This window comes from Hyaena hyaena, unplaced genomic scaffold (assembly GCF_003009895.1).
Source record: "Hyaena hyaena isolate Hyena2069 unplaced genomic scaffold, ASM300989v1 scaffold_374, whole genome shotgun sequence".
In the NCBI taxonomy this organism is placed as follows: domain Eukaryota; kingdom Metazoa; phylum Chordata; class Mammalia; order Carnivora; family Hyaenidae; genus Hyaena; species Hyaena hyaena.
Window position 1 is genome coordinate 1,671,290 of NW_024081007.1, and position 27,812 is coordinate 1,699,101.

At 35.5% G+C, this 27,812-nt stretch overlaps 1 long non-coding RNA gene across 1 annotated transcript in view; it reads left to right on the forward strand.

The window, feature by feature from the left end:
- Positions 1–27,565, forward strand: part of LOC120244207 — a 100,647-nt gene extending 73,082 nt beyond the window's left edge. Inside the window, exons 2-3 of the long non-coding RNA XR_005531496.1 lie at positions 18,353–18,414; positions 27,449–27,565. This is a non-coding gene — a long non-coding RNA (uncharacterized LOC120244207). The remainder of the gene's footprint in view (positions 1–18,352; positions 18,415–27,448) is intronic.
- Positions 27,566–27,812: the final 247 nt, after the last annotated feature.

A 27,812-nucleotide genomic window follows, 5' to 3' on the forward strand; every position in this document is an offset into this window, starting at 1 on the left:
TTATGGTATTTCAGTCAATACCCTAGGGTTGATTTCTTAGTGTTATTTTGTCCAATTTTATATATAAATCAGAAATGCCCATGGCTCTGGGAAGGAAGGACAGAGCAAGTATACCCTCTGAGTCTAGAGCTCTGCTTAGGAAAGAACAGAAGAATACAAACTACATCCTGACACAAGGCAGCTAGAGCCTCACTCAACTCATGGTACAGCAAGGCACAACTGTGTAACTAGCAGAAGACACCATAGAACCATCAATAGGAAATTTTAAGTATTTTAGTGATAAAGAAAATAATAGATCAGTGTAGCTGGGCTGGGAGTCCAAAGGTCCTAGGATTTACACCTGTTTTTGCCCCTAGACTATTTGTAAGCCAGGATAAGACATTCAATTTACAGCCTTGATTTCTTCATTTACCATGTTGCACTGTGGGGTTTCCTGCACCCCCACCCAAGCTCTGGAATCTGCTGTTCATACAATCTCTTTCTTGGAAACGTAAAACAATCCAAATGCTGAAGGCAGTGCTGGATGGGAGGGTGAAAGGCCAGGACTTAGCTGCCCACTTACACTTCTCTTCCCATTTCTGACTCTTTTTAAAAGGCTCCTAAATGTCTCTATGTTGCACAGTTGGAAAATATTTGAACTAGATAATCTCCAAGTTCCATTCCAAATATAAAATCCTATGACTCTACTAAGTCAGGTACAACTTTGCAGATGAGGTGGGGCTTGAGTGGGCCTTTGAAGCTGGGTTGTATATTTGGATTAGTGGGTAGGAAGAGTGAAGATATTTAAGACAGGAAGAGGAGCATAATAAAAGAAATAGTGAAAGGAATAATACTGGTTTCCTTGGCAAAGGTTGTGTGGAATAATAAAGAGATTTTTCTAACTAAACTGTGGGGATTGTAAGGTAGATCAGTGGGAAATAAAATTTAAGTACAGGGCACTTGCTTTTCATATGAGAGAAATGTTATTCCTGGAAACTTTGTACAACCTAAAGCTCAAATAATTCACAACGAACTTTCCCAAAGGGGGAATGCATCTTTGGAATTTATAAATTTATAATTATTTTAGTGTATACTTTCTTTGAAGTTACTTTTTACATCACTGAGGGCTCTTTCCTAAATTAATGTTGGTGTGTTGGTGGATTTTTTTTTCTCTGCAGTGCTTTATCCTATCTTACTTCTACTCTGAGTTATTGATTTTGGGTTTATTTTAAGCATTAGCTTTAGCAGCACCATGTAATGAACTTGGACAGCATTGTGAAAAGATACAGAAAATGAGATTTGAAATGATAATAACAGTGCTTGCTTCAATTATGGAACCAAAATTCACTTCTAGAAATTCCGATGTAAGGAATCAAGAGTGGTTCTCATAATAGTGACAAAGGAGGGTTTGTGTTTCTTTTCACTGGTGTTGTAGGTGATGGTGACAGCATAAACACAGATTGCAATTAACTGAGTTTTCAAATTATTCAATTTTGCAAAAATTAAATAAATTGGAATGTCTCCTCTGGTCAAAATTGGTATAAACATTTCCTAAATCCCACAATTTCATTTTTCATAATTTAGAATCTCATTTATATGAATCGTGAAACTGGTCTGAAGGAAGGGGATACATGCTCTTTATCCTGGTAACCCCTAATCCATCTTCATAGTAGCCTTTGAAGAAATAGACATTCAAGTCAGCATTGGTTAACGGAAGTGGGATTGTTGCATATGGCTAACACTGGGAGGAGGCAAGATTACAGAGTGAATTTCCATAATTTAGATGCTCAGGACCTGGCTGCATGCTAAACATAAAGGAAGTACTCAATAAATGCTTGTTGGTTGCTGGATTGGGGACTGGCATCTCTACTCATACCAGTTTTACCCATTGCTATCTCCTGTAAAGCTCTAAAGGAGTAATTAGACACACAGTGACTTGTGACTGTGAATCCTTGAGCAGGATTCATGGAAGAAGTGTGTATTGGACAGGGAGCTGAGTAAGGTTTGGTGCTCAGTTGGGCTGGGATGACATATGGGGAAAAAGCATACTGAGGCCGGGCTGAATGTAGCCAAGAAGAAAGGTGAAACAGAGTGTAGTAGCATGCAGCTGGAAGCAAGTTGGGGACTAAAGCCCAAAGTGAGATAGCTCTGTCTAGGCAATGCCAAAAGTTGAGGTGAAGAGTGGAAAAAGCAAATCAATCATTGGGATGATTCAAAACATCCAGATGTGTGTTGTCATCAGGGCCATCATGGGGGGAGGAGGGGCGGTGAAGGCAAATATCAATCTTCCCACACTCCCCTCCAATATTTCTATTCAGTTGAAATCATACTGAAATGGAGTTTGAACTAGGAATAAGTCATAAGACAGCTCTGAATAGTCAGCCTATAAGGAGCTGGTGGAAAGGTGCAAGCAGTTCCCACCCTTTTCTTAGTGGCCTTGAGAGCAATGTCAGGGGCTTTGACTGGTTAGACTCTAGTGAGAGAATTGTATGTTAGAAAAGATTGAATAGTTAATTTTTTAAAACAAATGTATGTTGTTTACTTTTAATCCTACTTTCTGAAAGACAGAGTTCTACCTAATATGTCATGGCAGCAGAAGTATAAAAAGGCAGCTATAAATGAAGTCTATGATCTGGAATAATTTCAACATAGGCCTGTACAATGTGACATTTAAAAATAAATTCTAAGATAAAACTTAGGGCAAAACAAGTGTACCATTAAAATGAAGCCAAAGAGGGCTTTTTTTGTTTGTTTTGTTTTTGTTTAGTTTTGTTTTATTTTGAGAGGATCTCTGTGACAAGTTTAGCTTCTTCCTAAGGCCAAAGGCTATGACTTACATACCCCTCATATTTCATAATAGAATGTTTTACTTGGCCAAAATATGACTTTTGAATGCACAGTAGTAGAAAGGGGAAAGACCTTTGGCCTTTTGGTTTGACCACAAGAACAGTAGCAGTCAGAATTTATTTCCAGGTCAGACCTTAGATTCCCAAGACAAGCTATCAAGCAAATAGTTCAATTGGGAGTAGGGGTTAGGTTTTTAGATTAGGTTCAGAAACACTTGAGGATTATCTTTGAGGGAAGCAGTCACAGAAAGCAGAAGAGGAAGACAAAGATACTGACATTTGGAGCCTTAGGGTCCCGGGATGCCTAAGAGCTCAGTGGTGAAGTCCACAGGGATATGGGCACATCACCACGAGAAAGGGAAGGTGTAGGCTTAAGGAAGGACTCAATGTTCTTGACTTTGAGTATTGGATGCCTCTACCATTTTTCTTCTTCCTCATCATCTGATGAGAAAAAAAAAAAAACTTACTCCAATTTTCTCCCTCAATAAATATTTCTTCAGCGCCTGCCTGGCTCTGTGCCAGGTGGTCAGGATACAGCAGTGACCAAAACCAGCTTCTGTTTATGGGACTCACATTCTAGAGGAGAAGATAGGCTACAAGCAACAAACAAAAAATGGGTACATGATTTGTCTCATTTTTATAAATCTTCTGAAGAAATATCGAGGAGAGTAAGAGAAGTGAGATTGTTGGGGTGTTTTCCCAGAAACGTGGTCCCCCAAATTAGGAATAGGTGGTTGAGTACATTGGTACATACCATTCAGATTGTTTTCTATAACCTCTTTCTAGGATCCTATGGCCAATTTGACTTTTTAGGTATCTGAGGCATTTCTAGACACAGCAGGAAATAAAGATATCATCTCATTAAGACCCTAATTTGCACTGAATCAGAGTGAGAGGAAAGGAGAATTACTAGCTTTGGTTGAGGTAGGTTGAAACAGAAATGGCAACTAATACTTTTTGTTTATTACATAAAAAAATTAAGATACAATTCACCCACCATAAATTTCATCTTTTAAAGGTATAAATTTCACTATTTTTTTAAAAGCATATGCACAAGGGTATGCAACCTATCACTCCCAATTAATTCTGGATCATTTTCATTACCCCCAAAAGAAACTGTATGATTAGCAGCCACACTCTGTTATCTCTTCCTTTCAGCCCCTTGGAAACTACTAGTGGGTGTCAGTATTCATTCTCTGGATACTGCTAGTAAATTTTGATGCTTATTCAGGTTGGGAGATCTTTGTGGCCTATTAAGAGTAGAGTTTTAGCAATCCATTAGGATTAGTTGACTTTGGGTAGGGTCCTTCTTAGCATTTTCTTCCACTTTGTGTCAGATGGGTTTACCTCTGGCTACTGGAGTTAGGTGTGTGAAACCTTCCTTTCGTATTTATCCTATTATTAGCCTTAAGTATGAGGAACTTTTGGAAACCACCAAATTAAAGCCAGGATGGTGGCATTAATCAGTGGAGTCCTTGAAGAGTTCAGGTGGAACACTGAGGGGCTAAGAAGAGGGGAGGGCCTGGAAAAGGGAGAAAGGAGCAATAGACAAACTCATTTCCTTCGCTATTTTACCTAGGATCTGGCTTTGACCTTTTGACCATTAGCAAAACGTATTATTCACTACTTTGTACACAAGATTACTTCCATGCCATACTTACAATGTTATACTTACCATATATGATATAGTGATTGTGCTAAATCACTATCTCTTAGAAAAATATTTTTTCTGGGGCGCCTGGGTGGCTTAATCAGTTAAGCGTCCGACTTTCGCTTAGGTCATGATCTGGCGGTTCGTGGGTTCGAGCCCCGTGTCGGGCTCTGTGCTGACTGCCAGCTCAGAGCCTGGAGCCTGTTTCAGAGTCTGTGACTCCCTCTCTCTCTGACCTTCCCCTGGTCACACTGTCTCTCTCCCTCTTCCTCTCTCCTAGAAATAAATAAAAATATTTAAAAAAAAAGAAAAATATTTTCTCTATAGGCGCAGAGAGAGAGAGCCTTCCAGTTTTCTCATTTCAGGTTAATAAAAGAGAGTGTATGCATCCAAAGTAAAGTATATCTATAAATAAATCTGAAAAATGTCTTTGGATTCTTTAAGACAACTTTGTCTAAAGTGTCATAGTTGAAAACAAAGTATAACAAAATTTAGGGGGAGAAAAAGACATTTACTGACCACTTCTAAAGTGCTTCAGTGTGTCTATCCTATAAAGAGGACTGTGACCCCATATACTCTAGTTTAATCTATACCCCTATATTGTCAAACAAATCACCAGCTCAATCCATGAATAAAAAGTCTTATTAACTTTCTGCAAATAATACAGCTTCTGCTTGAGTGAATCGTCTAATTTTTAAACCAAATATAGTCTTAAGGAATCATTGTGTCAGTAATAGGTGCTCTTAAAACATAGAGAATGTTATTAGTGGGTAAAACGCTACCTTAAAGAAATGGTGTTATCGAGGGAAAGAAAACTGTCTTCAATCAGAGCTTTTGTTTCTAAGGATAATGACAAGATTATACTGATTTCATAAAATGAATGAAAAAATTAAGGTGAAAAATGAAGTTTCTATAGTATTAACACCACAGAGACCTTCTTCGATCCCGCTTGTTTGATAATGTCCCATAGTCAAGTACTTTTCCAAAATGAACAGATCATTAGTTGGTTAAAAAAAAAAAGAACTTTGGCACTTCAGGAAATTCAGGGGGAGGTAGGGATCGGCAGAATGGCTTTACTCTGTGGCTAGGTCCAGTCGCCCAGCTCAAAATTGGAAGGTGTTTTCTTTCAGATTATTGGCATGTAGTTTGAGAGTCCCTGAGAGACGAGCTTTGTCATCTCTGCCCTGTCCTGGGCCTTGCATTCTTTTGGCTCCCTCTAAATCTGTGAATAATGACTGCCTATACGACTGAGAGAAATTTGTCATCTTCTCAATGGTAATATGTCATCGCATTCATGCCCTACCTACAGCACATCCTAGCCATTGGGGGCTTTAATGAAAGTGCCTTTGTGTTTGTCAAACTGTCTACAAGAGGAGACATGGGGTTTGGAGGCAGCCTCTCTCCCATTTCTCAAAAGATCAGCAGAGAGACAAGAGTTCTACAGTTATTTACTGAATGATTTTCAATCATTTCCAAGGCACAATCATGCCTTCTCTTGGTTGCTTTTTCCCCCCTTTTAGCATTACAGTACTTCATTATTGCCACAGGGGGAACTGTTGGCTTAATTTTGCTTTGGAGACACTGCTGCTGAAATTATTAAGCTAATGATTTATGCCCCCTGTGATACAGCAATCTCTTGTGCTTAAAATGGTTACTATGTTTTGTTTACTGTTTATAACTACCAGTGGTTATGCCACAAAAAAAAAAGAAAAGAAAAGAAAAGAAAAGAAAAGAAAAGAAAAGAAAAGAAAAGAAAAGAAAAGAAAAGAAAAGAAAGGAAAAGAAAAAAACCCTGCCAGCTTGCAAGGTTTATTTATCCTTGTGGATCTTTAGAAACCACTGATTACTATAGAAAAAAATTAAATGGCTTATATTTTTAAAATCCAATAAGTAATGAATTAGACCACTGTGCTCTGCTATATAAGAGGAAAAGTTCACTGAGAATGAACAATGGATGTCAAAACCTACGGACTCTGGTATTTGCTTCTGGTTTTATCAAAGTGGAAAGTATGAGTGCTTTTCAGGAATACAGTGCTGTGACCCCCTGAGCTTTGGGCTATGAAGTCACTAGCCTTTCCCCTTGGGCGCCACACATTTTACCATATTAAGGAACCAATCTGCTTAGAGAAATGTTGCATATGTTTCAAGGCTGTTAAGTTTGATGGCTGGCAGAACTCTCCCATTTAGCCCGGAGGCTGGGCCTTGGTGAAAGAAATCTTCACAACTGGTCTGCGTTTTTGCTCTGAAGTGCTTTTCTGTAACCAAAGGATTACACAGGGCAGATGAACCTTGGGGTTGGGAGGGATGTGATTTGAGAGTGTTGATTTGTTTAAAATGGCAAAATGGTTCGTATACAATGTTTAGGTCTTGACCCTGTTACCTCCCCCAAGAGAAATAAAGAAAACATCACTGTTGTTTCAGGCAGCTTCGCCCAATTCACCACCATCAATCTTAGACATCACTTGCTTGTACTTCAGCTATAACTTCCTGCTGGCTCCTGAGCCCTATCAATCCATTTGGCTTTGTTCTACTACAAAATAATTCACCCTTCTCTCTCTGTCTCTCTCTCTCTCTGTCTCTTTCTGTCTCTCTCTGCTTGCCTGTCTGTTTGCCTCTCTCTCTCTCTCTCTCTCTCTCTCTCTCTCTCTCTCTTGTACAGCTCCACATCACTGCCTCTGATGAGCCAGTTGTGGATGGTCACTGAGCTCCTTTTCTCTGTGGTCTGATGTGGTCCATTCAAACAATGAGTGCCCTTACTTAAGTGAACTTCTGGTGCCAGGCCAAGCTATAAGCAAGTACAGCAACAGGGCTGAGGACAATGACAAAGGATTTCTCAGTTAGGAGGATATAAATATAATGAATGTAGACAATACTGCTCAAAAGGCAGGACTTAAACAAATTAGTGTGCAAGTAGGAAAGTGAGGACAAGACCCTGAGTATGGGAACAAAACTACAGTTAAAACGTGAACATCTGTGTACAGCTTTAGCCTCATATAGTCCCTTGATACCAAATTTTCTACACCAAAATGCAGCCAGACATTTAAGAGGAAGAGATAGGTTGATCGTTGAAACACCAAACCAGGGAGTAATAAGATCTGTTTTACTTCTCTTCATAACTCATCATTTTTCTTCATGAAGATGCAAACTTGGGCACAATATAATTACAATATTATAATGTGTGTGAATATAAAAAAACATATTATCCAAGTAGAGATTTGAATTGGAAATACCTAATTTCATAGGCATTTTCATTCAGTGTGTATTTTCAGTTAGTCTTAGAATTACTCCCCTTTTTGTATTAGAAAAATGACAGAAATAGAAATTCTGACGTACTCTATTTTTTTAAATGATTCCAAGTGTGATTTTATTTTAACACAATTTTCAGGAAACTGAATCCTATATAGCCTATCCTATGTAGTCTTGCTGATCATTTTTTTAAACTCAAAATGTGATTTAATTACAGGTTATTTTCAAATCACAGAAAATTCGAATACCAGTATGTGTTTTGAAGTCTTATACAAACACAAAAACAAATTAAATACAGTGCTTAATAAGCATGACAGGAAAAATATCTGTAATATGGAGGATTTTCTAGCATGAACAATTCCAGGCCTTGGTAGATAGATATTGAGTGAGATTAGATTTCCCAGTTAATCAACAGAATAAATTTTCAAGTATCCCCAGTGAAAAAGAGTGAAAATAACTTGAATGTCAAATTCTTTTTCAGGGAAACCAATGACTGACAATTATGTATGCCAACAAGAAAACAACTGATATTCCTTTTTAAAACTCTATTTATGATGATCATTTCAGTCTACAAGTTTGTAACATTTCCTTGCAACATTCATTTTGAAACGTTACCCTAGACAATAATAATCATATTAACTATTGAGTGTCTCTTTGTATCCTAACAGCTCCTCTTGTTTCTGTAAAGCCATGGGAGTTTGAAGGTAGAATGTGTAATCTAAATGTGTCAGAGACACCTTAACATTTAACCCCAACATCAGAACACCAAGAACTTTATTACTCAGGAAGAAAAGAATCAAGAGGATGCCTCTCACTTGGCTCCTTTTGGGGATATAAAAATAAATGGGAGGTGATGAGGCTTTGGGCTGCTCCCACTTTTTAACTTAATTAGCTTTTATTGACATGTAATGTACATACAAAAGTATACCAACTTTAAAAGTATGATTTGATGAGTTTTGACAGATTCAATTGTGTAACCACCACCACCATCAAGATTTAAGACATTTTCATCACCCCCAAATTTTCCCCAGCCTCTTAGTCAATCTCTAAACCCTCAACTCTTAGCCTTTTAGCAGGTACTCATCTCCTTTGTTATTCCAATTTTGTCATTTTTAAAAAATTTCATATAAATAGAATCATACAGATCATGTAGCATGTCACTATAAAACTATTAGTGCTGGGTTTCTTTCACTTAGCATAATGCTTTTGAGATTCATTTATCAGGAGTTCAACCTTTTTTAGTTGTGAATAATAATCTATCATATGGGTATAACAAAATATGTGTATCCATTTACCATACAGTGGATATTTTTACTTATTTCCAGTTTGGGGCTTTATTAAGAATAAACCTTTATGAACATTCAATACAAGGATTTTTTGTTGCTATCGTTTTTGTGGATATATGTATGTATGTATATATATCTATATACATATATGTGTATATAGATATGTGTATCTATATGTGTGTATATATATATATAAAGTAAATCTGAGAGTAGAGACATGGAGTTGGGACATGAGAAATTGTCATATTGTTTTCTAAAGTGGATGTATATTTTGCATTTCCACTAGCAATACATGTAATTTTCAGTTGCTTTATACCGTCCTCAGCACTTGAAATTGTCAGTCTTTTAGTGGGTGTGTAGAGGTATGTCATTTCGTTTTAAATTTCCATTTGCTTAATCATTATTGATGTTTAGTGTCTTTATGTATGCGTATTTTTCATTTGCATATCTCCTTTATGAATTTGTCCAAACATTTCCTCATTTTTAAACTGTAATTTATTTTTTTAGCATTACAGATTTTCAAGTATTCTTTATTATGCCATATGCAAGTCCTTTATCAGATACATATTTTGAAAATACTATCAGTATGTAACTGCACTTTTATTTCTTAAATGATCTCTCTGAAGAGCAATTTTTAAAATTTTTGGTGAAGTCCAATTTAGCATTGTTTAAGATTTATGCTTTTCATTTCTGAGAAATCTTTCTTTAACTCAAGGTCACAAGGGTTTCTGTTTCATTCTAGAAGTTTTAAAATTTTAGCTCTGTTATTTAGATGTAGCATGAATTTAGAATTTTACTTTTCTACATTGAAAGAGATAGGAAGGTTTGGTTGGTTGATTGTTTATTTTGCATATGAATATCCAATAGTTTGTGCAACATTTGTTGAAAAGGCTATCCTTTCCTCTTGGAATTACCTTAACATCTTTGTTGAAAACCAATTGGTTATATATATGTTTATGTCTCTTCTTTCAATTCTGGCCCATGGGTCTGTATGTTTATCTTTATACAAGTAGGTCTTGAAATCAAATAGCTTAAATCTTCCAAATTTGTTCTTCTTTGTCAAAATTGTTTTTAACTGTTCAAGATTCTTTGAATTTCTGCATAAATTTAGAATTAAATTGTCAATTTCAATGAATAGACGTGTTAAAATTTGGATTGGGATTGCCAATTTCAACAAATAAGCCTACTGATCAATTTGTGGAGATCACTTTGGGAGAATCAATCTGGGAACAATATTTTTTTATTCAATAAACATGGCACATATCTCCATTTATTAAGTTTTCTTTAATTTGTCTCAGCATTTATTTATAATTTTCAGTATAGAGAAGTTGCAAATATTTGCTTCAATTTAATCCATAATTTATATTTTATGCTCTTGTTAATATTTTGATTTTTAAGAGAGAAGTGTTAGTGTGTATATGTTTTCTTTGTTTTGTTTTTCACTACTGCTCTTATAGTGTGATCTTGCTAATTTACATATTAACTCTAGTAAGCTTTTTGTAGGTAATTTAGGATTTTCAGCATTTTCAACAACTATGGCATCTGATAAAGACATTTTTACTTTTGTTTGTCTTTTGTTTCTTTTTCTTGGCTTTGGCTCTGGCTAGAGCTACCAGTGCAGTGTTCAAAAGAATGGGTGAGAACCATCAGTCTTGCCTTGTTTATGGTCTTTTTACTCTTTGACCATTCAATATAAGGTCAACATTAGGGTTTTTGTAGTTCTTTTCAGAATGACAAAGTTTCTTTCAATTTTCAATTTGTTAGTTTTTATTATGAATGGGTACTGGTCTCTAAGAGAAAGCTTTCAGTTTTTCTTCAGTAAGTATTGTTAGCTTTTTCTTTTCTTTTCTTTTCTTTTTTATTCTTATAAACAATGAGATAGTTACATGGATTGAGTTTCACATGTAAAACTAGCCTTGCATTCCTGGGATAAAGCCAGGATAAAGCCAGTTGATTGTGATATGTTACCCTTTTTATGTATTTCTTAATTTACTTTTCTTAAATTAACAATTGTTGTGTCTATGTTCAGGGGGGATATTCGGGTTTGGTTTTCTTTTTTGTAATGTATTTGTTATTTTTTGATCTCAAGTTCTGATTACCTCATAAATGGCCTGGGAAATATTCCCTTCTATTCCATTTTCTGAACATTAGTGTAGAATTCTTGGTGTCAATTTTCTACTTGTTTTTTTTTTTTTTATATTTACCAATGAAAACATTTAATCCTAAGGTTTTCTTGGTGGAAAACTTTTTAAACTATGTATTATATTTCATTATAGATATAGGACTGTATTTATAATATTTTCCTATTATCTTTTTAATTTCTGTAGGATATACAGTGTTGTTCTTTCTTTGATTCCTGATATTCTTTCTTTTGTGTTCAGTGCAGCTAGTTTATCAATTATATTGATCCTTTCAAAGAACCAGTTTTTGAGTTCATCAATTTTCCCATTTTATCTCTATTTTCTATTTCATTGATTTCCATATTTATTTTTATTTGTGTCCTTTCTTTGGTTTAATTTGCTCTTGATTTTAATGTTTATTTATTTTTGAGAGAGAATGCAAGTGGGAGAGGGGCAGGGACACAGATCTGGCTCTGTGCTGATAGCAGAGAGTCAGGTGTGGGGCTTGAACCCACAAGCCATGACATCATGACTTGAGCATAAGTCAAGAGCCAGAGCCAGACACTTAACCAAGTGAGCCACCCAAGAGTCCCTAATTTGCTCTCCTTTTTTAAATATGGAATGTTACATTATGATTTAAAATCTTGCTCTCTTTTCTAATATATGCTCTTTTTTTGGTTGTAAATATCTTTTTAAACTCTGCTTTTTGCTATAGTCCACACATTTTGATATATTATGATGTTTATTAATTTATTGCCTTTCATCTCATAGCTGCCCTTCTTTGTTCTACTTTGGGAAACTGGAGATGAGCCCTGTAAAACTTTGCCTTTGATGAGTTGGCACACTGTTAGCTTTGTCAATAGTGGGTTCGAGTAGAACACTAAAAGACAGAAAAGAAATAGTCTGGTATGATTTTTTTTTCTCCCATAACAACCAGTAATATGAGGGAGGCCTGACAATGGTCAAACATCAGTGAATTTCCGAGCATTCATGTGAGGTATTTCTAGTGGAACAACTCCATATTGCCAGCACCCAATGGGGGACGCTTTCTGCAGAGAAGATGAGGTACTCCATCACTACAGTGAACTTCTGTTGGTCTGCTGATCGTGGATCAACTCTGGCTCAATAATACTCTACAATAAATTTCTTGGCCGTCATATAGGGTCTTTCTTAGCCCCAGCTCTGGCCCGCCAGCACTAATTCAGCTCCTTTTATTTCTTTATGCAGATTATCCTGATAGAATAGCTCTAGCCAACTTGCATTCTCTGTTGAGGTTCTTTGACATTCATTGGCTCTTCTTACTGACTAGCTTTCGATTCAATCTCTTGCAAATTTGTTTGCCACAGGCAGGTTGCAGCTTCCTATAGCATTACATTTTCTCCAACAAAGTCTTAAACTTATATTAGTATTAGGCGAGGTGGATTTCTTTCCAATTTTAAGCTCTTCCCTTGTGAATTCTCCCTCAGCTTAGAAATAGGAGATGGCTTCTGCATTGGCAGTTCTCATATTTTATAGTTAATCATCTCTTACTAGTTAATAATTCTTTGCATTAAATTTTCTCTATTCAATATGTTGCTGTGATTTCTAGCCACTGATTGGGATCGGATCTAATACCTTTGTGTTTTTATTTTCTTTCAGTTTGAAATACTTCCTAATTTCCCTTGTAATTTTTTCTTTGACAAATAGGGTATTAAAAAGTATGTTGTTTGGGGCGCCGGGGTGGCTCAGTTGGTTATGTTACCAACATCAGGTTAGGTCACGATCTCCCAGTCCATGATTTTGAGCTCCACATCAGGTGGCTCTGTGCTGACAGCTCAGAGCCAGGAGCCTGCTTCAGATTCTGTCTCTCCTTCTCTCTCTGCCCCTCCCCTGCTTGTAGTCTGTCTCTCTCCCTCCCTCTCAAAACTATATAAATATTAAACATTTTTTTAAAAAAATTATGTTGTTTTGGTTCCATGTATTTTGGGATTTTCAGGATAACTTAATGTTATTGAATTCTAGTTTAATTTCATTGTGGACAAAGATCATACTTTATGTGATTGCAATATATTTTTTATTATAGTAAAAACAGATAACATAAAATCTAACTTATTAATAAATTATTAAGTGTATATTATAGCATTGTAAACTATATGCACATTTCTGTAGAGCCAATGTCAAGAATTTTTTCATCTTACATGACTGAAACTTTACATCCACTGTATAGCAAATTTCCCACATCCCCCTTCCATTCAGGCCCTGCCAACTACCTTTCTACCTTCTATTCCTTGAGTTTAACTACTGTAAACACCTTGTATAAATGGAATCATGCAAGGCAGCTGGGTGGTTCAGTCGGTTGAGTGTCCCACTCTTGATTTTGGATCAGGTCATTATCCCAGGGTTGTGGAATTGAGCCCTGCATTGGGCTCCACACTGAGTGTGGAGTCTGCTTAAGATTCTCTCTTTCTCCCTCTAAAGAAATCTCTTGTTTTGATTACTGCAGGTTTGTAATGTTTTTAAATGAGAAATTGTGAGGCCTCCAGTTTTGTTTTTTATCAAGATTGTTTGGTCCTTTTTTTTTCAAGATTGTTTGGCCTGGAAACTTTGTGCTTCCATATGAATTTTTCAGATTTCAGATGGTTTTTCTATTTCTGCAAAAAAGAATTACCATTTGGTAGAGATTGCATTGAATCCACTTTGGCTAGCATGAACCTTTTAATAATTTTAAGTCCTTTAATTCATGAGTACAGTATGTCTTTCCACTTACTTGTGTTTTTCATTTCTTTTAGCAATAATTTATAGTTTTCAGTGTGCTGAAATAAACTTCACCTTTTTGGTTAAGTTTATTCAAAAGTGTTTTATTCTTTTTGATGCTATTGTAAGTGGGTATCATTTTCTTGGTTTCCTTGTTAGGTTGTTCATTGTTAGTGTATATAAAAATAACTGATTTTTGAGTGTTGATTGTATCTAGCAATATTGCTGAATTTGATTATTCTAACAAGGTGTTTTTGTTTTTGTTTTGGAGGAGGTTTCTGTTGGTGGTGGTGGTGGTGGTTCACCAAGATTATGCACCTGGGTGGCTCAGTTAAGTGTTTGACTCCAGCTGAGGTCATGATATCAGGGTTCTTGAGTTCAAACTCCATATCCTGGTCTCTGCTGTCAGCAGGTAGCTGGCCTCAGAGCCTCTCTCTCCGTCTCTTTCTGCCCCTCCCCTGGTATCTGTCTTAAAAATAAACGTTAAAGAATATTATATCATCTGTGAAGAAAGATAATTTTGCTTATTTCTTTCCAATTTGAATGGCTTTTTCTTGCTTAATTGCTCTCTATAGGACTTCCAGTATTATGTTGAATATGAGGTGAGTGGGTACCTTTATCTTTTTGCTGATCTTAGATGAAAGCATTTGCCTTTTCACCATTGAGTATGATGTTAGCTGTGGGCTTTACATATGTGGACTTTAGTTTGTTGAGATAATTACCTTCTATTCCTAGTTTGTTGACTTTTTTTTTTTTATCATTAAAGGGTGTTGAATTTTGTAAAATACTTTCTCTGCATCTATTGAGATGATTATGTAAGTTTTATTTTTTTTGTAATGTGGTGTATCACATTGATTAATTTTCATCCTGGCATCCCAGGATAAATCCCACTTGATCGTAGCTTATGAGCCTTTTAGTGTGCCACTGAATTCAGTTTGCTAATATTTTGGTAAGTATTCATGTATCTATCTATATTCATCATGAATATTAGTTTATAGTTTTCTTATAATGTCTTTGTCTAGCTTTAGTATTAGGATAATGCTGGCCTCACAAAATGAGTTTGGAAACACTCCTATATTTTGGAAGTGTTTGAAAGGGCTTGATGTTAATTCTAAATAAATGTTTTCTAGAATTCTGCAGTAAAACCATTGGGTCCTGGGCTTTTCTTTGTTAGGAGGATTTTTATTAGTGATTCAATCTCCTTATTAGTTATATGTTTGCTCAGATTTTTCTGTTTCTTCATGATTCAGTCTCGATACATTTTATATGTCCAGAAATTTATCCTTTTTTTTTTTTTTGGCATTTAATTGCTCACAATAGTCTCTTACAAATCCCTTTTCCTTTTCCCCACCTTTGGCATCAATAGTTGTAATGTCTCCTCTTTCATTCTGATTTTATTTATTTGAATCTTCTTTTTTTTTCTTAATCTATATGGGCTTCTCAATTTTGTTTACCTTTTCAAAAAAACTGACTCTAAGTTTTATTGATTTTTTCCGTTGTTTCTATTTTTAATTTATTTATGCTCTCATATTTATTATTTTCTTCCTTTTGATAATTTTTAGGATTCATTCATTCTTCTTTTTCTAATTCCTTGAGGAATAAATTAGGTTGTTTATGTGGGATCTTTCTTCTTTTTCAAATGTGGGCTTTTGCCACTATAAATCTCTTGTTGGTAATGCTGCTGCTGAACCCCATCTCTTGCTATATTGTACTTTTGTTTTTGTTTGTCTCAATTGTTTTTAATTTCTCTTTTCATTTTTTTCTTTGACTCATTATTTGCTCAAGATTGTGTTGTTTCATATCCACTTATTTGTGAATTCTGCTTTGATTCTAGTTCCATTCCATGTGGTCAGAAATAAAAAATCCACATGTTACCATTTCAATCTTCTTAAATTTGTTGACTTGTTTTGTGACCTAATACACCTTTGAAAATATTCTGAGTGCACTTGAGAAGAATGTGAATTCTGTTGCCAAGGAGTGAAATATTCTATATGTATCTATTGGGTCCATTTTTCCTATAGTGTTATTCTAGTCTTCTGACTCCTTATTTATCTTATATCTAGTTGTTCTATTATTGAAAGGATATTGAAATCTCCTACTGGTACTGTGTTGCTGTCTCTTTCTACCTCCAATTCTATCAATTTTTGCCTCATATATTTGGGTTCTAATATGTTTACAGGTGTTATGTATTTTTATTAAGTTGTCCCTTTTACTATTATATAATGTCCTTTTATGTCTGCTGTGAAAGTTTTAAGTTTAAAGATTATTTTGTCTATTATAAGTGTGGTCACTCCTGCACCTTTTGTTGACCATTTGCATGAACTATCTTATTCCATCCCTCAGCCTATGTGTATTTTCAAATCTAGAGTGAATCTTGTAGGGGTGCTTAAATGGCTCAGTCGGTTACGCGTCCAACTTTGGCTCAGGTCATTATCTCACAGTTTGTGCGTTCAAGCCTCATGTCAGGCTCTGTGCTGACAGTTCAGAGCCTGGAGCCTGCTTCAGATTCTCTGTCTCCCTCTCTCTGTGCCCCTTGCCCATTTGCACTCTGTCTCTCTCTCTCAAAAATAGATAAACATTAAAAAAATTTTCTAATTAAAAAAAGTGATTTACTCACTACCATTATAGTATTACAGTATTCCATATGTGTTTCTTTATTTGCCTTTACCAGCAAGCTTTATACTTTCATATATTTTCATGGTGCTATCTAGGCTCCTTTCATTTCAACTTGAAGGACTCCCTTTAGCATTTCCAGAAAGGCAGATCTAGTGGTGAGGACTCCCTCAGCTTCTGTTTTTCTGAGAAAGTCTTTATTTCTCCTTCAAATTTGAAAGGAAGTTTTGCTAGATATAGTGTTCTTTGTGGGTAGTTTTTGTTTTAGTACTTTGAATATATCATCCCGCTACCTTCTGTCCTGCATGGTTTCTGTCAAAAAGTCTGCTTATAGTGTTATGGAGGCTCCCTTACACATGACAAGGTGCTTTTCTCTTGCTCTTTTCAAAATTATGTCTTTGTTTTTGACTTTTAACAATTTGATTACAATGTGTTTCAGTGTATCCTTCTTTGAATTAATCCTCTTTGGAATCAGTTGGTCTTCTTGGATCTAGATGCTCATTTTCTTCCCCAGATATAGGAAGTTTTTTGGGTCACTATTTCTGCAAATAAGTTTTCTTCACCTTTCTTTCTCTGTCTTCTCCTTCTAGAATTCCCATAATTAGTATATGGCTGGTGGTGTCCCATAATTCCCTTAGACTGTCTAAACTTTTATTCATTCTTTTATCTTTTTGCTCCTCTGAATAGATAATTTAAAATGATCTGTTTTTGAGTTCACTGATTCTTTCTTCTGTTTGATCAAGTCTGTTGTTGAACTCCTCTACTGAATTTTTTCAAGTCAAATATTGTATTATCACTTATAAAATTTCCTTGTTTTTAAAAAATATTTTCTCTTCATTAACATTGCAATCTTATTCATGCCTTGTTTTGCTGAGCTCATTGAGCATCTTTAAGACAGATATTTTTAATTCTTTTCCATATAATTCCTATATCTCTGATTCTTTAGGGTCAGTTTCTAGAGATATATTATTTCCTTTGTTTGGGCCATGTTTTACTCTTACTTTGCATGCTTTATTACTTTGTATTGGGATAAACCACCTCTTCCAATCTGTATAGACTGTCTTAGTACAGGGAAGGATCTTTACCAATCAGCCCCAGTAGGGATTCTGGGGACTTCTGAAAGCTTTTTCTGTGGATATATCCTCTCCAGACTTGTGTGGGTAAATTCCCAATTAAAGAGGTTTTACCAGCTTCTTTGTCTTGAAGCTTAGAAACCCTTACTCTCTCTGTTACCTGTTTGTAATCCTGCAGCCTCTCTAGAACTGCTGTACATTGCCCAGCTGATTTTTGTTCTCCAGAGCCCTCAGTTATCTGGAGTACACTGGGTCCTGTCAACAGTCTGAGTTTGAAAAATTAGAAACCAATCCCTCAGGCAGCACCCCTAAAAGCCGGAATATGGGACAAACACTCTACTCTTCCCCTTTTTGCTCTGAGAGTAAGACAGCTAGATTGTATTTGCGGTCGCTGTATCATGTGGTCCTTGGAGCAGCAGTAAGCCACCTAGTGGCCCCCAGGTGTTTATACCAGTTTAGTTCTCTGGGACTAGTGAGAGAGAAACCAGTTTCTTGGGTCAGATTCCCACCCTAAGCTGGAATATTGGATGGATGCTTCAACTCTTTTCCTCCCCAGGGAGAATCCAGGAGTCGGGAGTTTTTTCCCTCTCATTCCACACTGAGCCTTGGATAAGGACTATAGCAAGGAAGTATGTTCTAGTACTACAAACTGTCACTTTTTTTTTTTTTTTCTCAGTAGCCCCTGACTGGGCACCCGTTTTTGTCAGTACTTAGATTCGGGCAAAGCAAATACTAGTCCCTCAGGTAGCCTCCTAAAAAGTCTACACATTAAATGCATGTTTCAGTCTTCTCTTTCTTTCCCCAGAGAGAAGCCAGGACTTGGGAGTTTCCCCTCAATCACCATGCTGTGCTGATGTGAGAGCTCTGGTGAGTGAGTGACACACATTTTTCTAGCAGTTTTGATGTGGCTGGTCTCTCTGGAATGCAGGAGATCTTAACTAGCTTTTGGATTTCTCATTAAGGGAATTATTCTCTGTACTGATGTTGAGTTGGTATCTCTGTGGAGGGGGAATTGTCTGGTGCTTCCTATTCTTTTCTCTTGCTGATGTTATCTGATTTCAACCTTTTGAAAATTACTTAAAAACTCATTTTATGCCTTAGATTAAGGACTATGTTGTTTGCTCTGTGAAATTAATGACATTACACTTATCTTTGGATGCCATGTTTTGTAAATATCGATGAGATCAAGTTGTTTGATAGTGATGTTCAAGTTTTCTCTATGATTTGCCAATTTGCTGTCTATTCTTTCTGCCAATTACTAGACAATAGTGTTGAAATTTGCAATTATAATTGTGGAGTTGTCTACTTTTAGTTTTTTTCTTCATTTATTCTAAAGTTCTATTGTTATATATAGACAGCATTACTATGCATTTTTATTGAATTGGGTCATTTTTCATTTTGAAATGAATTTTTTTGGTCTTTTAATGAACATGTTCAGATAAATTATATTTAATGCAATTTTTGATGTGGTGAAGTTTAAATATGCCATCCTGCTGTTTGTTTTCTATTTATTATATCAGATATTTGTTTCTTTATTCTTTTTTCCAATTCTTTTAGAATGATTGAGTTCCTTTTATCATTAAGTTTTATCTTCACATTTGGCTTATTAGCTACAACTTTTTGCTTGTTTTTCAGTGATTGATATAGGATTTACAATATAAATCTTTAATTTATTACAGTCTATCTTCAAACAGTATTATGCAATTTCATATATGTAGCATAAGAACTTTCCAACAGTTTACTTCTATTCCCCCCCTTCTAGTGTGCTATTTTATCTTATTTTTTATTTGTATGCATTTTAAAACCCACAATACTTTTATTACTTTTGCATTAGTTACTTGTATTTTAAAGAGATTAAACATGAGAAAAATGGCTTTTGTATTTACTCATATATTTTATCACTTCTGTCACTCTTCTTCCCTTTGTGTAAATTCAAAGTTATCATCTGTTATAATCTCCTTTCACTTAAAGAAATTCATTGACATTTCTTATAGTGCAGATCTGCAGGTGGTGAATCCTTAGATTTTTTATGCCTCAAAAATTATTTATTTTACCTTTTATTTAGAAAGGTATTTGCTAGGTATAGAATTCTAGGTTGGCATTTTTCTTCCTAATATTTTTTTATGGGTTACATTATTTATGAGAAGTATGCTGTCATTTTTAATTTTGTTATACTGTACATAATGTGTCTTATTTCCTTTTGTATTTAGCATCTATTAATACTTTTCAACAATTTGATCGTGATGTTTTCTGGTGTGTGTGTGTGTGGGGGGATGTGTTTTATTTTTTCATTATGCTTGTTATTCATGAGCTTCTTAGATACGTGGGTTAATTGGGAAAATATTAGCCATTATTGTTAGGTGCTAACAGTCTTTTGTTCGTTATTGTTGCCATTTTCTAAATATTTCCCATTGTGTTTTGATTTTGTCCTTGATGTAAGAATTCTCTAGGAGAAAACTAAATTTCAAAGTAACTTGAATTTCATTATTGTCCTATTATTGTTTTGATTTAGATGTCTTCAAGCAAACATAAATCTTAGCCCTTGCAAAGAAAATCAGAATATAGTTGTTATAGACACACACATGTACACACACACACACACACACACACACACACACAATTTAAAAAAAATTAAACATAAACATTCTTAGATAAATCATTGATAGTGAGTCTGGGATGCCTGTCCCTGTGACTCTTGGCCTTTGGCAATAGTACTGAGTGTGTTTAAGGAGAATGAGAAGGTCTGAATATTTCCCCATAATCTTTCTCTACCCCATCTTGTTCTTTCTCTGTCTCCCATTTCTCCATCTCCTTTTTCCTTCCTGTAACCTTATTATTCTTTTCTACTATTCTCTTTGGCTTAAGTTATTCTTCCTTTAAAAACAAAATTTCAGATGAGAGAAATACTTTTAAAACACCTATCACTCATTCTTACTTATGAGAGTTTGGGTAAAGTATGTGCATTTAAAAGTTGAAATGCAGTACTAGTGGTGACTGGAGAATTTTTTGGTAGCAAATGAGGAGAAAAATTACATCTATGTTTGCCTAGCATTATGCCTCTTGATCCAAGTTCAAAACTATTGTACTTTAGAAAATAACATAGCACTTGACACAGTCTGTGTTTAATAAATGTCTGTTGAGTGGAAAAAATATATCTCTTAACTCTAGGATTTTTCTTCCATTTCTGGCATGTTCAGCCACTCCATTCATTCTGTTTTATTTCCTAAAGATTTTTATTTGTTCAAGTCCTAGCTTTGGAATATTCCTTTGATTGCCATTCTGAGACTTTCAAGATAACATGTGCCTAAGTTCTATGATTCTCTAATATTTTTACATTGTTCATTCAACTAATTCTATAGAGCCTGGACTTCTAACTTGTCTCCTATATCTTCCACCTTTTCTTTTCATTATTAAAGAGATGCATAGAAGGAAAAGTGCATGCTGTGAAGATGAACTTTTAGTTGATTTGTTTTTTGTTTTTTTAAAATTTTTGTTTGGTTTTGTTTTGTTTTGTTTACTCCTCAGGAGCATCTAGTAAGGATCTGCTCTCATGTAATTGTGGATGAGGGCCATTTCCAAGAGTCCTAAACAGAGTTAGATTGATCTTCTAGGAGTTTATAGTCTGATGGTCCATCAGATATTGGGAATAGAAACTTCTTTCTTTATCTTTCTCCTCAGTAGTTTGGTTAGAAACAAAACAAAGAAATATTCCCCATAGCTAGAAGAAAGCATAATCCAAGGCACCTTGTGGAAGGACCTCATGACATTTTTCAAATCACAGATGGATTTGGCTGTCTTGTTTTTCTTATAAAAATATAATAATGTCACTGAGAGACTGCTGGGCATGATTCATACTTATCTAAATTGTCCTATTAATATATTCCTCTCAGGAGGTAGATCAGGTTAATCTTTCTGCAGATATGTACTCAATCCTGTATTAGTTGGGATTTCCCAGAGAAACAGAACCAGTAGAGTGTGTGTGTGTGTGTGTGTGTGTGTGTGTGAATTTATTATAAAGATTTGGCCTTATGATTATGAAGCCTGGCAAGTCCAGAATCTGTAGGTTGAAGGCTGTAGACCCAGGATAGCCAAGGCTGCAGTTCCAATCTGAGGGAAGATGCTATAGAATTCTCTCTTGCTCAGGGAAGAACAGTCTTTATGTTCTATTCAGGCCTTCAACTGACTAGATAAGGTGCACACACATTATGGAGGGCAATCTGCTTTAAGCAAAATCCACCAATTTAAGTGTTAATTTCATCCAAAAACACCCTCACAGAAATGTGCAGAATAACATTGGACCAAATATCTGTGTAATCCATGACCCAGATGATTTGACACATGAAATTAACCATCACAGTGCTCAAGGAAGCTCCAGGATAATTTTCTTCTCCAGATCCACATGGAGACGACAAATCAAATGTGAAATGAATTACTGATTTTGCAAAGGATGTCCTTGTAGTATAGGCTGTCCTATACTATAGTGCTTCTGGGGGATTACCAAGAATAAGAAATTCCTAAACAGAGAAAACTTATGAGTAAAGTATGCCTCATGAAAAAGTCGCAGTGCTTAGAATATCCCTAAAGTGCTATAATTTCCTATAACTTACATCCTCAGAGGTAAAATAAAAAAAAGCTATGTCAGCAGGAAAACTAGATAATTTATACTAGCAACAAAAATTCCTTTATCCTAGGTTTTGTGGTAGCTCACCACACAGATATCTCTTGTCTAGGTAACAGCTGAACTTAGCTCTACAATTCATTTTACAAAGTATTGTAAAAATCTTATGGACCAGATAGTTTTAATATTTTAGGTGAAAACAGTTATTATAAAGACAAAATTATCTTCATGATCATCCAAGTCCTCCCCCTTCATTTTGCTAATATATTTCTTAGTATTTCACCAAAACAAATTCAACTAAAAACAGAGAAGTAAACAAGCAATTCTTTTTATACATTTTTAAAAGATTAGTTTTGTTCAGGTAGAAAAAGACTCTAAAAAGTCTCTAGTGATGTGTTTTCCTACTTCAATTAAGCAAGATGAATACTTAGAACAGCAAAGTACAGTGTTTCTATCATTCAAAATGCCATATTCTTTTAAAGTATATTTTGTCCTTTCTTTTTATTTCTGTTTATAAAATTCACAATTTTACATGAATAATGATGACTGTACCCTGGGCCTTTCACTGAAATACCAAAGCCAGGGCTCTTGGATGCCTGGATCCTACTTAGTATACACATAACTTTACAAATAATGGCTTTTAAGTTTTTCATTGACTAGTGTCATAAAAATAAACCTGGCACCAGAGACTCTTTCTCAAAAATTTTCTCTTGAACACTAAAATCACCTTATCCAATGAGTCTTTCAAGTTAATTCCTTTTATATTTGTCCTTCCCCTAAAAGAGTTCCTGCACTTTAGATTATAGGACCATTGTAGTCCCTAAGGCAAATCTCTGATCTATCAATGTCTGCCCTTAAAAACCTCAGAACATACAAATCAACCTTCATGTCATCATTATAGCATTAGTCCTTGACTTCTCATTTTCCAGCCCACATTTTTGTTTTGTTTTTAAATATGTGCTCTGCCTCTTGGGTATGGCAGGGGAAATCTTTGGCCTTTTTGAGATAACTTTGTATTTGTATTTTATCATGGCTTTTTATAACTCAAAGAGCAAGACATCCTTATAGAACTTGTCAAATGAAGTTAACAATTTAGCTTAATCACAGTACATCCATCTTTTCACTAAAAATAAATCCACTAGTAACTCAAATAAACGTATGACATAATAGGATGGTATCTTGCCTAATGGTTACACAAGGAAGAAGTACAGAGATAAACGTCACCCAGTGAGGCAACCGTAAGTGGGAGGAAATGGTTCCGGAGGAATGCAGGAACCATCTTTTAGCATCACCGTTTCCACCTGAACTATAGCCACTATGCCAAATGGATGCTTTGTGTTCTGTATTCTCCAATGAAGGAATTAGCAGAAATCCACTAGTGGTATTTACGTTTAGATATTTAGCTCCAGAAAACAGCCCAGAGAGTTAAGGCCATGCTAAATATGCTCCTTAGATTTGAAATAAAGAATGCCAAGTTGGAAAGAAAATAAAAATACTATGGACCAGAATTGGTCACAGTGTGCCAGTCAGGGAAATTAAGAGAAGGAGGTTTGAATCTTCTTTAATTGAGATAATAGACTTCCCTGGATATTATTAAGAGGTTGGAATAATGTTGTATTGTTTGTTTTGTTTCTAATTCCTTTACTAGGAATCTATGCACCATTTTGACCACTATGGTAATGAGGATTATGCTAGGCAATATTATGGTAACAAACAAACTATATATTTTCAGTGGTTTAATATATAAAGTCTTATGTCTCATTCATGAAAAGTGTGATGCATATTGGGATGCTGTCCTTCATCTGAAAACTACACCATCAGGAGCACATGCCCTCTAAGGGTGCTTTGGCTGAGGAAGAAAGAGCTAGAGCTTTTATGGGTAGAAGTATCTATCACTTTCTCCTATGCATCAGCCACATATTAGCTATATGCTCCAAATTAACTGCAAAGGAGGCTGGCAAATGTAAGGACTTTATTTTTGGTCTATTGTATGGACCATTTGGTAAGGGCTAAATGTCTTAGTACAACATAGACTAGAATTAGGATAGGATAAAGTAGGATAATGTTGTGCTTTGTTTATCTAGGTATAAGGGAAGCTAATTCATTAATATTAATTAATGGTTGCTTGTTTACTCATGTTTGTTCCTCAGCTAGTTACTTGTGGCACAAGGTAATCATAGTAATATCCATGACTTAATGAGGACTTACTAAAGTCCAGGTCCATTCTAAGCACTACACGGTTTTGATCTTACTTAACCCTTATCCATACCCTTATGGTTGGTGTTAACTGTTATTACCTCTGTTGTACAGGTAGGGAAACTGCAGCAAGAAATATTAAATGACTTGTCTAAAGTTACAAGTTGAATAAGTGAGAGAGCCAGTTTTGAACCCAGAAAGTCTTACTGCAGATAGAGGTTAAGTGTTTTGCCTTTTGCGTTTTAAGGTGAAGTGTGATCTGAAGTCGGCACAAAGGCAAATGAGACAAGGCCAGTGGGTATATTCTCACTAAAAGCTTGTATTTCCCCAATTAACAGCATCTCCTGAAAAGAGTAACAAATAAGTGGAAAGGTTAGTGTGGGTGGTAACTAGATAAGGAATGGAGAATTGAAAAGATGTTTCATCCATTAACTGCCCTCTCTCCAAATAAGAGTGTGAATTCAATGAGGAACACAAACATATTTTTATTAGAATAAACTATTTCCTCCCAAACTTTATTCCTCTATGCTTTATACCTTAAATTCCTACTGATGTCTCCAGAGAATAGGAAATTTGACATTGAAAACTGTATCTTGGCACTTTCTTGAACTTATTCTTCAATAGAACAGACTGAAAAGTAAAATTAAAAACCTCTCCCATTGTCTTCTGCATTTCACTTCCTTCCTTTCTTTCTTTCTGTCTGTCTGTCTGTCTATCTGTCTTTATTTTTTCCTTTCTTTCCTCTCTTCACTTCTGCAAACACCCTCTGTTTTCTAGCTGCTTGCCAGATTTTAATCTATTTTAACAGTTATTGGTTACATATAGTTTTTATAGGTAACACTTAATTTTTTATATCTATTGGTTACATATAGTTTTTAACTTTTTAAGTCAAACATTTTGTGTTTTTTTTAACCAGTAAATTTCACATAACGAGTTTCTATGGTTATGTTCCTTTCTTCAAAGGAAACAAAATGGAATTAAGGGTATTATTATCTGTTAAGAATTCTTGCTTTTACAAGCAATGGAGTGTCGTCATCATATTACTTTGACTTAAAGGCTTCTAAAACATTGTATTTTCTCTCAACATACCACAGGAAAGTTTGCTCAGTAGAATAATAGTGATGCAGCTTTTATATGAAAATGAGAATTTCTGCTTTTCTTTGGACCATTTAAATCTATGCTTTGATTTGAGGCACGTTTCACTTACAATGCTTTGTCCAATCTATAATGTTTACATTTATTCCTTAGTATCTTACTACATCATGTTTAAATGTAAACAATTGAGATTTGTTTCCCTCCGTTGGAATTCCAACAGTTCTACATATTACAACTTTAAAGATGTGTCATGGCAGCTGCAAATAACTTTTAAAAAGAAACTTTGTGCAGCAAACGATCATATTTCATCTACACTCTGGCAAATGGTGCTTGCTTTTTGGCTTCAATTCAGGCTTCATTTTGCAAACCAACTTCCTGCAGCATGAGAATATACATTTTCCTGGGCCAAATATTCCAAAGTGGACACCAATTTGACACTCTTAGCATTTTCTAGTTTTCCAGCTTTTGGACATATGAGCATTGAAAATGCCAGATTTCTTCTAATCATGGCAAACATTTAGGCTTTGGAGGCTGAAAAGTCAAGAGTCTCAACTGTAGCATAGAATGCCAGAAGCAAGCTATCCTTTTGAAACAATTACTCCCTGGCAGTGGGTCAGTCCACAGCACCACCTTTCCAAGTGATCTCTATGTCATCTGCTCAACACCCCTAGAATAGCCAGTTGTTTCTAACTCTGGAAGGGAAATTGGATAAAACCAGGGGGTGATGGGGAGGCTAAAGAACATGGGCAGTATGGATATTCGATAAAGGAGAAGCCAACTTCTCTATTTTTTTTCTGATTTTTGCTTTTCAGCTAATGTGTGATTTCCTTTCTCTACTTCTCCGCCCTCCAAAGATGGAGAAGTTACTCTTCTATTCTGCCATGCTTCTTATTCTAAGTGTTTTAAAAATATATAATAGTGCAATGGCATAGAGAAGAACAGGTTTTGGGGGACAGTTTCAGACAAGGTCATCAGAAAGGGTGTCAATGATACTTGGAGTGAGATCTGGATGACAAAAATGGAGAAGTTGTGAAAAATTATGAGGGAGAAACATTCTTAGCAGTGGGATTGGCTCATTTAAAGGCCTTAATGGAGGACTTAGTTTGGTATGTTTATGGAACAGACTGAAGGCCAGTGTGGTAGAGATTATTTGGCTCACCCAGGAGGCAATTGCTTCCTCCCCTGCCTCTTCCCAGTATTGGGGTTTTAAAGTTAGATAAGAGCTTTCCCCATATCTCTTATTGCCAGAATTGCTCATTAACCTACTTGGAAGCAATGAGACTTACAGAGAAGTCTGTTTCTGGATAATGAAACATAAGAGGAAATTGGGGGAAAGCTTTACTTTCCTAACAAAAAGACAGACACAGCTTCTCTCCTTGCCCCCTTTTTTCCTGACTAGAATGCAAATATGAAGAATAGTGTGACAGCAACCACATTGTACCTATGAGGCAAGGAGTACACTCTTCCTTGCCAATCTCATGCATGTACACGTGCATGCATGCGCTGTCTAAATAAATAAATAAATAAATAAATAAATAAATAAATAAATAAGACTATGGCTAAGTTTTTGCCTGAGAAGTTTGGAACATAGTGGTGTCATTCACTAAGATACAGGAGAAGGGAAAAGGAACAAGGTTTTTTTGGGGGAGGTGGGTGGCAAGGGGAATAGAGAGTTATGTTTGACATGTTAACTTTGAGATACTTAGTAGACATAAGAGTAGATGAGTGGAGGGTGGAGACATGGTTATAGGTAGTTATAGGTACTCAGGAATTTGTAATTCTTTTATTTGTAACAAAAAATCAGAAAAATTGTTTCTAAATATCTTTATGATGATCATCCATTTCAATAAATTCCTTAATAATACTCAGAAGAGAAATGTGGTTTAAAATTTTCCAGGCCTTTTCAAACCTTTCTGCAACCTCCTTTCCCCCCTCGCAAGTTTTTGGTAATTGAGTAGGTGGCTAATGCACTGATCAATCTTTCTCTCACAGCCTGTGTAGCCCAGAGGCTAGTACACAGCAGTTTCTCAGTAATTTGTGTTAAACGGAAAAGCAAATTAGATGTGGACAGAAAGGGAAAATGATGAGCTTAAAAGGATTCTGCCATTGATCACTAAGGAAGTGTTTGTAACATTGTAAAAGAAATGCAGGGGCAATATATGTTTCAGAGGGAAAAACACATTAGGTTTGGGATATACAGGGCTTCAAATGCTCATAAGACATTCAGGTGGAGATGCCCAGCTGGAAGTTAGAGATCGGGCACTCGTAATAGAGATACAGATTTGGGAGTGATGAACCTGTTTGTCCATAACTTAGTCCATGGGAAAAGACAATGCGCAGAGTGATGAGAAAAGTG